The sequence below is a fragment of the Microcaecilia unicolor genome, chromosome 1 (genome assembly GCF_901765095.1).
Source record: "Microcaecilia unicolor chromosome 1, aMicUni1.1, whole genome shotgun sequence".
Classification (NCBI taxonomy): domain Eukaryota; kingdom Metazoa; phylum Chordata; class Amphibia; order Gymnophiona; family Siphonopidae; genus Microcaecilia; species Microcaecilia unicolor.
The window spans coordinates 707,557,370-707,569,505 of NC_044031.1; the positions used below are offsets into that span (position 1 = coordinate 707,557,370).

At 42.7% G+C, this 12,136-nt stretch overlaps 1 protein-coding gene across 7 annotated transcripts in view; it reads left to right on the forward strand.

Annotated features, from left to right (window-relative positions):
• The window catches only part of NEDD4 (NEDD4 E3 ubiquitin protein ligase), a 578,822-nt gene that overhangs the window by 440,285 nt on the left and 126,401 nt on the right, over positions 1 to 12,136 (forward strand). The window lies entirely within an intron of this gene.

Here is a 12,136-nt window from a genome sequence, read left to right on the forward strand (position 1 = left end):
CAGCGGTCCCAGAACCCACCACCCAAAAAAAAAAAACACTCTTAATTGGCCACAACTCCTCAACGCACCCCCCCCCCCCCCAACAGACACACACACACTCACTCACTCTCTAATCTGGCAGCGCTTCCTCAAACCCCTGCCCCCCACACACACTCAAACTCTCATTTTGCAACAGTTCCTGAACCCCCCCTCAAACACACACACACACACTCACTCTCTCATCTGGCAGCGCTTCCTGAACCCCACCACACACACACACTCTCATGTGGAAACGCACAATAAACACACCCTCACACACACACTCATCAACTGCCAGCGCTTCTATAACCAACCCCCAAACCCCTCTTCTTCCCTGCTGAAACCCCAAACACACACACCCCGACACCCCTACAACACACACACACTCTAACTACGGCAGCGCTTCCTGAACCCCACCCCCCCCAAACCACTCTCTCACATCTGGCAGCGCATCCTAAAACCCCGTACACACACACACTCTGTCACTCATCTGGCAGCGCTTCCTGAAACCCCTGCCCCACACACACACACACACTCACTTAATAATCTGGCAGCCGTCCCTAACCCCCCCCACACACACACACACACTCACTATCATTTGGCCCTGCTACCTCAAACCTCCCCCCCCCCCCCCAAACACACACACTCACTCTCTCTTCTGCAAGTGCTTCATGAACCCACGCCACAAACACACAAACACTCATCTGACAGTCACACAATCACTCACACACTCGCTTGGTTTCATACACTCAGTCTCACAGAGCATCTCAGTATCACACACACTCTCTCTCACGCACACACTGAATCTGTGTGAAACACACTCACAATCACACTGTGTCTCACATACGCACTTGCACACACACTCATTCTCACACATACACTCACACCCACACTCTCTCTCTTACACACACACACACTTGCACTTTCACTCTCTCTCACACACACACTCTCACATACAGTCTCCCAAACATACACACTCCGAGGACAACCTTGCTAGCACCGGTTTCATATGTGTCAGAAACGGGCCTTTTTTACTAGTCTGTCAATAATAACCCAGTAACACGTGATCCTTTTTTATGTATACAATGCCCCTTCCATTACCTCCCACCCCTCTACCCCATTGTCCATTCAATGTTATCAAATATTCAAAGTCACCCCCCTCCTGCCTTTCCCATCGAAACCTTTGCCTTGTCAAATTTTCAAGATGGCCAGCAGTAAGTCACTAACATTCAGGTTCTGATTCCAACACTTCAAGAGAACCCGCCAAATTCCTCTCAGTGATTGCAGCAGAACATTCCTACGACACAAATGAGGCAAGTGTTTGGATTGGGCATGCAAAAGATAATTCAGAGATGCCAAGGTTCAAACAAAGCTCTTTCCCACCATGTAGGAATAAACTGCTCTGTTCCAAACAACCAATCCCTAAGGGGCTGCAGGAGGCAAGCCTGATTATAATGCTTAAGGCATGGTAAACGTATACCTCCCTGCGGCCAGGAATCGTAAAGATATTCTAGACGCATTTTCAATTTCCTTCCCTCCCATAAAAATTTCCTACACAACCTATTTAACAATTGCAAGTCCTTCCACAAGAGGCGCAATGGTAAAACTTGGAGAACATAGAGCTACTGTGCAAAAATAATCATTTTAAATAGATTTATCCTGCACATCAAAGATATAGGTGAGTGACTCCATTTCACAAAATGAAGCTTTGTATTGTTTAACAGCCTGTCAACAACGTATGACCACCTAAACTTCCGGAAATCACTAAAACTGTTAAGCTCCCACTTTTACAGCAGTCTACACATTTATTAGAACTGCTGAGCTCCCGTTTTTACACTATTCTACACTCTTATTAGAGCTGCTGAGCTCCAACCTTTATTGTAGCCTGCTCTTGGGGAAGGCTTTCCTCAGCCATCATCTTTCACAACATAATTTCAAACCAGGCAGACAGTTGGTGATACCAGAAAGCACCTCCCACAATAGGCAGTTTGCTTCTGAGGCTCTACTTCTATCAGAACTGTTGAACTCTCACTCTCACTGTAAGCCTGACTTATAGGTGTCCAGGACTTCATTCCCGAGCATCTGACTGTGAGTAACCTATATATCCTAAATTGACACCAAAATGAACACAATCAAAATACCTCTGGTAATCTACTCCCTTTCATTGATCCACCTAGCACTATCCATCCCACTCATAGAACATTACTTCATACCCACCCTCCAAAATCACCAAAGACTGATCAAACATTCCATACTCCACCAAACTGACTCTCATCACACTAAAGGAAAACTATCTAAACATGGACATCACCAACAAAACGAGAGGAAAGACCACAACAAACACGCATCACCCAAGGAATGACAACTAACAAAAATCCACATAACACCAAACCTAGAAGCCCCATACCAAAACATCCAGGTAGGCTACATCAATGCTAGATCCGTAATCAACAAAACAACAACGATATCAGATTGGATCACCTCAGAAAACCTCGATCTCATCTTTATCAATGAAACATGGATTCACAACCATAATCCTTGAACTGTGCCCACCAGGTTACAAAATCACCCACCGAACAAGATCGGAAAAGAGAGGTGGAGGCATAGCACTAATATACCGAGAAAAATTCACCACCGAAACCACAGCCACCTCCATAACACCCCAACTAGAAATTGCCTCATTTAGAATCCATAACAACTCCCTAACCGATCACCTGAATTGCGTATTATTCTACAGACCACCTGGCAACTGGAAGGAAAGTCAGCCCACCTTCATGGACGTCATATCAAACAACTGTGTAAATAACAACAACATACTGCTACTAGGCGACATTAACCTTCACCTAGAAGACCCCAACTCCACAAACGCACTTGAATGTAAAGACTTCCTACAGTCCTGGGATTTTAAATGGCCCCACATGCAAACTACCCATATCAAAGGACATACATTGGACCTCCTATCACATAAACTACCTATAGACAATAAACTATTAATAACAGACATCAAATGGACAGCAATACCTTGGACTGACCATTACAAACTGAACCTAACTCTAAACTGGCAGAAGAAGGGCTCAAACAGTACACCAGAACGTACTACTTACACTACAAGAGGGCAAATCGATCCACAAATATTCTGGCAACAAATATACAACGAATGGACAACACGCACTGATTCCATACTTTATCTCAACCACTGGGATGGCAGATGCAACAGTGTACTAAACAAAATAGCACCCTTAAAAACAAAAATATCAAAAAGACAAAGCACTGTACCTTGGTTCAATGACGAACTAAAAAAGCTCAAAACACAATCTACAAAACTTGAACGAGTATGAAGAAAGACAAAAAATGAACACACACTCAACGCATGGAAACAAATACATAGAAAATACAAATACGCAATAAAACAAACCAAAAGGTCCTACTACAAACCCAAATTAGGACCGCACTACAAAGATATGAAGAAACTATTCCAACTCGTAAATAAGTTACTAGACATTACCCCTATCACCACAACCAACACAGACATCCCACCCGCAGACAAACTTGCTAACTACTTTAATGAAAAAATAATAAAACTACGCAGCACATTTCCTCATCACAATACCGACATCGAAATCTTCTTCAACGATCTGGACCCATCCTCCGAAGGATACCCAGCTGACCGCATTTGGACAATATTTAATCTCCTCAGCACCGAATCAGTTACACAAGCGACTCACAGGTTCACCAAGACCCACTGCAAACTGGACACATGTCCCAGTCATCTATTCAAGTCTGCCCCAGACCACTTCATAGCAGACCTTACATCCCATGAGGAACATGGCAACATCCTACTCACCCCAATACCAAAAGACGCCAAGAAAAGCACAAACGATATCACCAATTACCACCCAGTTGCGTCTATCCCATTAGTAGTTAAAAATGATGGAGAGTTTCGTGACTAAACAGCTTACAGAATACCTGGACAAGTTCTCAATACTACATAATTCACAATCAGGATTCCAATCCCACCATAGCACCGAAACTGTCCTAGTCACCCTCCTGGCCACAGGCAAAAGCATACTCCAGTTCGATATGTCGAGCATATTCGACATGGTAACCACAACATACTAGTAAGAATACTAGGCCACTTCGGGATTGAAGGAAACGTACTTAACTGGATCAAAGGCTTTCTAACCACCAGAATTTATCAAGTAAAATCAAAGTCAAACATATCACCACCGTGGAAAGCAGTCTGCGGACTACCTCAAGGATCACCATTATCACCAATACTCTTCAACATGATGATGATGATTCCACTGGCACAGTCCTTATCCAACTGAGGCCTTAACCCATTCATTTACGCAGATGATGTTACAATATACATCCCCTTCAGACATGATCTGACAGAAATAACCAACAAAATCAACGATAGTCTGAACATCATGGACTCCTGGGCAAACTCATTCCAACTGAACACTGAAAGAACACATTGCCTCATCCTCTCCTCTCCATATAACAAGTACAAACCCACAACCATAAATACTCCAGGACATACCCTCCCTACCTCGGACAGTTTGAAAATACCCTGTGTAACACTCGATCGCAACCTTACCCTCGAGAGCCAAGTAAACTCTGTAACAAAGAAAATGTATTCAATGTGGAAGCTCAAATGATTAAAACCTTTCTTCCCAAGAGCAACTTTTCGATACCTAATACAATCAATGGTCCTAAGCCATGCAGATTATTGCAACGGAATCTACGCGGGCTGCAAAGAACAACTCATAAAAACTTCCAGACTGCCCAAAATACAGCAGGCTGATATTCAGCAAAACACGCTTCGAAAGTGCCAAACCCCTCTGAGAAAAGTTGCATTGGCTCCCAATCAAAGAACGGATCATCTTCAAAATCTGCACCTTAGTCCACAAAATCATATATGGCGTAGTCCCAGAATACATGACAGACCTCATAGACTTACCAATAAGAAACAGTCAGATCATCAAGATCCTACCTAAACCTACACTAACCCAAATTGCAAAGGACTGAAATGCAAAACAACTTACGCAGACGGCTTCTCCTACATAAGCGCACAACTATGAAATGGGCTCCAAAAAGCTATGAAAAACAATCCATGACCACTTGAACTTCAGGAAATCACTAAAAAACAACCTCTTCAAAAAGGCCTACCCCAACGACCCCATGTAACCCTCTTCACCTACCAACACAGCATGACTATGATCGAACAGGACAACACACAATCTTCATCCATTCCGACCCTCCACTTATATCTCATACGATCACTATACAACTTTGTATTTGTTATCCACCGACTGGGCAAATGCCTCTGACGGTACTATGTAAGCCACATTGAGCCTGCAAATAGGTAGGAAAATGTGGGGTGCAAATGCAACAAATAAATAAAAACTAACCTGTTCAAAAAGGCATACCCTACCGATCCAACCTAAATGCCTGAATCACTGCAACACAACGGAAACAAAGCTCGTACTGGACATAAATTAACACATCCCATCTGCGATTCACTAATGTGTCTGTTACACATGAACTTTATTCTACCACTATATCACTTTGTATTTGTTCATACCGGAATTGGCGATCGCCTTTATGGTACTATGTAAGCTACATTGAGCCTGCAATTAGGTGGGAAAATGTGGGATACAAATGTAACAAACAAATAAATAAAAACATTCATATGATACAGTTTCAAAGTCTCCATAGTCAACAACACCCCCAGATAACAAAAAGATTCACCAGCCCATCTTATTGGATAGAGTCTTTGCCAGGCCACTCCCTGATTCCCCCTCTCACTGCAACACCTCTGATTTATTGAGATTTAACTTAAAACTGAGAAATCCTCAAATTCAGCCATAGATTCTAACAAAGCTCCTATTGATACTTGGGAGTTGGTCACATGTACCAACAAGTCATCAGCAAATGCCGCTATCTTAAAAGTACCTGCTCCTAATTGGAAACCTTGCATATTGGGGTTCCTCTGAACATCTTGTATTAAGGGATCCAACATTAGAACAAACAAAAGCGGTGACTGCCTTGTACCTCCATATATTGAAAAGGGGGAAGAAAGCAGTCCATTTGCCCATACTTGAGCTTGAGGAAGAAAATACAAAGCCCAAATCGCTTCTTGAAAAAACCCACATATTCCATAGTCATCTAACATCCCAAATAAATCCCACACTACCCTTTTCCACATCAAAACTGATCAGTACCAAAGAAACATCCTGACCAGTTGCTAACTAGAGTAGTAAGAATTTTTCTCACATTCTTTGTGATGTTACAGCCTTTAACAAAACCCACTTGAGTCCTCAAGTAAATCAGGAAGTATATGAGAGAATGGTTAGCCAAGACTTTTGCAAACAATTTAGCTTCATAATTAAACAATGAAATTGGTCGATAAGATTCCGTTTTTTTGTGGGTCTCAACCAGGTTTTGGCAAGACAGTTATCTGGGCGAGCCTCAGGGATTCAGGCAGTTGTCCCTCTTCCACTATAGAATTAAGCATAGAAGTCATCAGGGGTACAACGTCCTTCCTCAACATTTTATGAAATTCCCCTCTGTAGCCATCAGGTCCTGGAGCTTTCCCAAGAGGTCCCCACTGTATAGCCCAAGAAACCTCCTCTGATGCAAAAGGAGCATTTAGTATTGCCAGACTGTCAGGCGCCAACCGGGAAAGATCCAAAACGGAGAGATACATAGAGTTCTGCAACGAAGGAGGGTCAGGGGATGAATACAACTGGGCGTAGTAATCTCTCAGAATACAATTAATTTGAACATCTCTGTTTTCCAAAACCCCAGCAGAGGAGTAAAGAACAATAATTTTAAAGGGACTCTGATGGGGTTGAGGCAAGTGGGCTAGTAGCCTACCACTCTTATTTGCATGTTTATACAGTTGATACTGAAAATAACTGTGATTTTTGGGTAGCATGATGTATTAATTCGTTTAGGGTTTGTTACATCTCTAGAAGCTGGGTCTTAACCTGTACATTATGGTGGATCCCATAGAGACATCTCAAGCGTGTAACCTCCCTTTCCAAACGAAGTAGCTCCCTGTCCCTAGCTGCCTTCTTATGATTTTCATACGCTATAATCTGTCCCCTGAGCACTGCTTTAGCATTATGCCAATACAAAACAGGACTATCCACGTGAGCAGCATTCGTTTCCTTGAATAGCTGATATTTCTGCGAGAGGAAGTCTAGAAATCTTTCATCTCCGTAGAGACGTACAGGGAACTTCCACTTGTAATGTCTTGAAGGTGCCCCGGGGAACTCCAAGCTAGCAGAGACCATAGCATGATTAGAGATCTTAATAGGTCAAATCTCTGCTCCCTGTACTGTTATAAACAGACAATGAGAAATAGGGAGGGTCGCTTCTCTCCACCTTCTTCAACCCTACTCCACAGTTCTTCTCCGTGTCCTTCTGGGAACCACGGGCAGCCATGCAGAAGCACATGTCCAATACTTCAGTGCCTCTCCATTGACAGGGTAGCAAACCAGCACTACCAGGAGGCAGAGATTGATGAAGACGGGGGGAAAAAATCCTCTCAGTACTACATACAGTCCACTGTAAAAGCAACACACACACAAAAACAAAGAGATACGAGTTTGGGTAGAGAGAGAGAGGAGATTGGCAGTGATATTGAGCCTGCAACCATCTGAAGACCTGCTCCCTGCTTCTGGATTACAACAACAACCAGGGCCGTTGAAAAGATAGTTTTGTTTTTGTGTTTGTGTGTGTTGCTTTTACAGTGGACTGTACGTAGTACTGAGAGGTTTCTTTTTCCACCCAACCAAGGGTAAGAGTTAGTGCAGTACCGTACGGGTACATCTTGGGAAGTAGTCTTACATGAATTTAAAGAAAAGCAACCCATCCTATCATTGTGTTCAGACCTTTCAGTTCAAGAATCTGCAATCAATGAATCCAGTGATGATCACGGTCACCACCACGGCGGTGGTGATCAATTTATTGTATCACAAAACATTTCAATTCGTTAAAGGTATGCTGCACCTTTCTACAATGAATGGTACTCCTTCTTTATTTCAGGAAAGACACGATTTATGCTCACTCACTCGAGTCTGTAGCTTTCTTATTGATTTCCCTACATAAAATTTGTTACAGGGGCACTTTTAAGATGTGGACTACACAAGCTGATTAATAATTGGTTCTAGAACACAACTGATATGTCTTCTGGTCAGTCGGATTTGTAAATTCTCTGCATCCAAGAGAGATGTCACAAATGTTACATCCATCATTCTCTAGAGGATGTAATCTTAAGGAACTAAGTCCAGCGAATTTACCAGCTATGGCAATTTTGGATCCAACAACTAGTAATGGCCATTTTAAAAGTGGTGAATATAACATTTGTCAGACAGAGTTGGGTTCTGTTGGGGAAGGGGTGGAGCAGGGGGATGGAGGGATGGGTGGGAGCGGGGGTAGGAGGGTAGGCTCGATGGGGGGCAGGGGGTATTTTTTAGAGCGTTCGTTCTGGGTGGGATCATGGAATGTTAATGGTATGAATAATCCAGGTAAGTGGAATGTAGTTCTTTATGAATTAAGGTGTCTCCAGTGGGATGTGGTTTTCCTTCAGGAGACTCATGTCAGAAAGTACAATGTTCCTCTGTTGCAATTTCAGGAGTTTAGTGATTGGTTTGTGCATATTGATCCTACAGGGAGGAGGAAAGGGGCATTGGGTTACCTATATTTGCAAGGGATTAACCTTTATTAAAGAGGAGATCTATAGGGATCCCTTGAGAAGATGTTCAGCTGTTAGGCTAGGCTTATGGGAAGCAGCTTACTTTAGTAAATTTGTATGCTCCCAATGTAGGTCAAGGAGAGTTCTTTAGAATAGTTAAGGAGAACCTATCTGTTAAGTGGGCACTCGTAGGGGGTGATTTTTAATTTACCTCCTACCAGTTTGATGGACCATTACTTTGAGGGTAGTCCTCCTAGGAAAAGTGATTGTATGGGATCTGTTGGATGTTTGGAGACTCCATCGTCCAGCTCAGAAAGCATATTCATTCTGTTCTCAATGCAGAATACCTATACCCATATAGATGCAATTTGGTGCACCTGCTTTGGGACCAGGTGCTTGATTCTGATATAGAGAGCATTCAGATTTCAGATCATGCTCCTGTTTAGGTTAAGTTTAAAGGTTTGGAGAGCGAGAGATGCCAAACATTCTGGAGGATCAATGAAAGTTTATTAGCGGATAAGTCTTTCTATGATAAGGTCCAAGAGGTGATTCATGGATCTTTGGACAGGAATGATTCAGGAGAGGACACTTGATTAAGTGGGGAGTGCATAAGAAAAGGGCTCAAGAACAGTGTGATTGGAGCTGAGAACCCGTCTGGTGGAGTTGGAATGCCTTCTTGAGAAGGGGGGATCCCTGGATGTTTGGAACCAATTGAAACACTGTAGGAATGAGTTGCATTGTTTGCAAGTTGAGCAGATGGAATTTGAGGCATCTGGCCAAGCAGAAGCTTTTTGAATATGGGAATAAATCTTGGGAAATGTTGACCAGATACCTGAGAAAACAACACATGTCATACACTATTTCAAAATTAAGGGGGCAGGGGATGTTCTACACTACAGGGATGGGAACATTAGGGATTTATTTTTGCAATTTTATAGGAAACTTTTATAGTAAGGAGGATGAGTAAGTGTGGATATGATTTGGGCTTATTTGTCACAAGTAATGTTATCTCATCTTACCACAGAGGAGCGGGATTATTTGGATGCCCCCTTCTCATTGTTAGAAATTGAGTGGGCAATTAAAAAAACATTGAGTGGAAAGGCTCCTGGCCTGGGTGGATTTTCAGCATAATTTTACAAGGTTTTTTTCTGGGAGGTTGGTTCCCTCCTTCTGGTAGGTAATGGCTAATCTAGTGGGGGGGCGGGGGCGGTCCCTGCTTGGCAGTATGCATGAAGCAAGGCCTATCTCAATACTGAATATTGATAAGATTTTAGTGAAGATTGTGGCTGAGAGGTTGGGTAGGGTTCTTCCCTGATTGATTCACACAGATCAGTCTGGTTTTCTATCTAAAAGGCAGGTGGTGGATATTATCAGGACTTTAAGGGGTCTGTTTACTAAGCCGTGCTAGTGCCAAAACAGCCAGCCACTCTAGTAAACCCAAGTGTAAAAACTGCTCAACAATCTGGGGAGGTGGTTGCCTTTTTGGCAGCTGATATGGAGAAGGCCTTTGATAGGGGTTGTGTGGCCTTTTTTATGGCAGGTTCTGCGGGACTTGGTCTTTGGTTCAGGTTTTCTCAGTTGGGTCCAGCCCCTGTATGAAGTTCCTTCAGCTAGAATTAATGGTGGATATACAGATTCTTTTATGATAGAGCAGGGGACTCAGCAGGGATTCCCTCTTTCTCTGTTACTTTTTGCGTTATCCATAGAACCATTCACCTAGAGAATTCTGTGGATGGGTTCGAACATAAATTATCTCTTTTTGCTGAAGATATTCTTTTCTTTGTGCACACTCCAGGATTCTTCTTACCAATTTTGATGCGAGAATTAGGGGACTATGGGAGGGAGATGGGGTTCAGGGTTAACCTAGATAAATCTGAATTCATGGAGGTTTCTACCTCAGCAGGAGATGAAACACTTTTGCAACAGGAATTTCCATTTAAATGGGTTGCTCGCAGTTTTACATACTTGGGGATGCATCTCCCAAGAAACCTATCACAATTGTTTTCTTTGAACTATGTACCTCTGTGAAGCTTCGACGGGATTTGCGTCAGTGGCAAGGAGGTTAATTATCTTTGTGGGATCGTATAGCGGCAATTAAGATGAATCTCCTTCTGTATTTGTTCTTTTTTCAGTCTATACCATGGCTGGTTCTCAGGTCTGAGATTTTACGCCTGTAAGCAGAAATCTCTGTTTTTATCTGGGGAGGGGGGGGGGGGGGCGAATGCCCTGTTGGTCAAAGACTTTTAATGTGGCAAGTGGTAGAACTGGGAGGTAGGGGAGTTCCTAATCTCTTGTGGTATTATTGGGTGTTTCAACTGAAGTTTGCTTCAGTTTGGGAGGTGGGGCGAAAGTTGGTAGTGACCTTGATGGAGCAGTCAGCTTTATGGGGAGTTCTGTTGGGGGGTGGCACTCTGGGCCTCTCTCTAAAAGACTAGAAATCCTTGTCTACAAATCCAGTGGTACAGCTCTCTCAAGCAAAGGCTCAGTGATACCAATCGTGTTTCTTCCATAGCTTATCTCTGTTACAAACCTACTTTTCAGGCAGGGTGGAGAAAGGAATTGTTAGGTTTCTGGATTTATTGAATGTTGGGGATCTACTTACTTTTGCGGAGCTCCAGGAGCAATTTAGGATTCCTAGTAAGGATTGATTTATTTACAGGTAAGTATTACATGTCACAGCGAGGTTGGTTGAGGTGGGATCCTGAGGATTCTAAACATTCTGAAAATCTTTGGGTAGGCTTTGGAAAGCTTACAGGTAGTGGTGTGCTGGTAAATGTTCAACAGGCTTGCCCTCTCCCCCCCCCCCCCCCCCCAAAAGTGATATATATGTAACTTTATATGTTTTATTGGTACAAAGATACAGTGTAGCAATTTACAAATAATAAAATATATATAGTATTCTTTACTGTAAATTCCATATGGTCATGCAACCCCAGGAACCAGTTCCTTTGCCTCCTGTACTTCCCTCCTGTCCTATAAGCACACTTGACTGTTTCCAGTCAACAAACTAACACAACAGATATCAGGATTGGTCTTAGCAACTGCGTGGCCCTGTGCAGACCGGTTCAGTGGGCCCCCCGCCCCACATAGCCCCGCACCTTGTTGACACGATATGTTTTAAAAATTTTTGTAATTTCAAATAATGACAAATCAAGCAAAACTTGTACAGAAAAACTAATTCAAATATGTAAAATGCTATCATAGGAAACCTTTGGGTTTAAAAAGCAAAACCATGTGCATGTATGGACTGGACTGGATAAATGAATTAAAACAAATCCCCTTAATATGTAATACTTGGTAGCAATAATGAAATAGTGATTGAATATTCACATAACAAGCAGCCTGAGCCAACAGATTTATTTTCCACTGAACATAATTAACTTTGTATGAACTTGGCTGCTAATAGTGTGC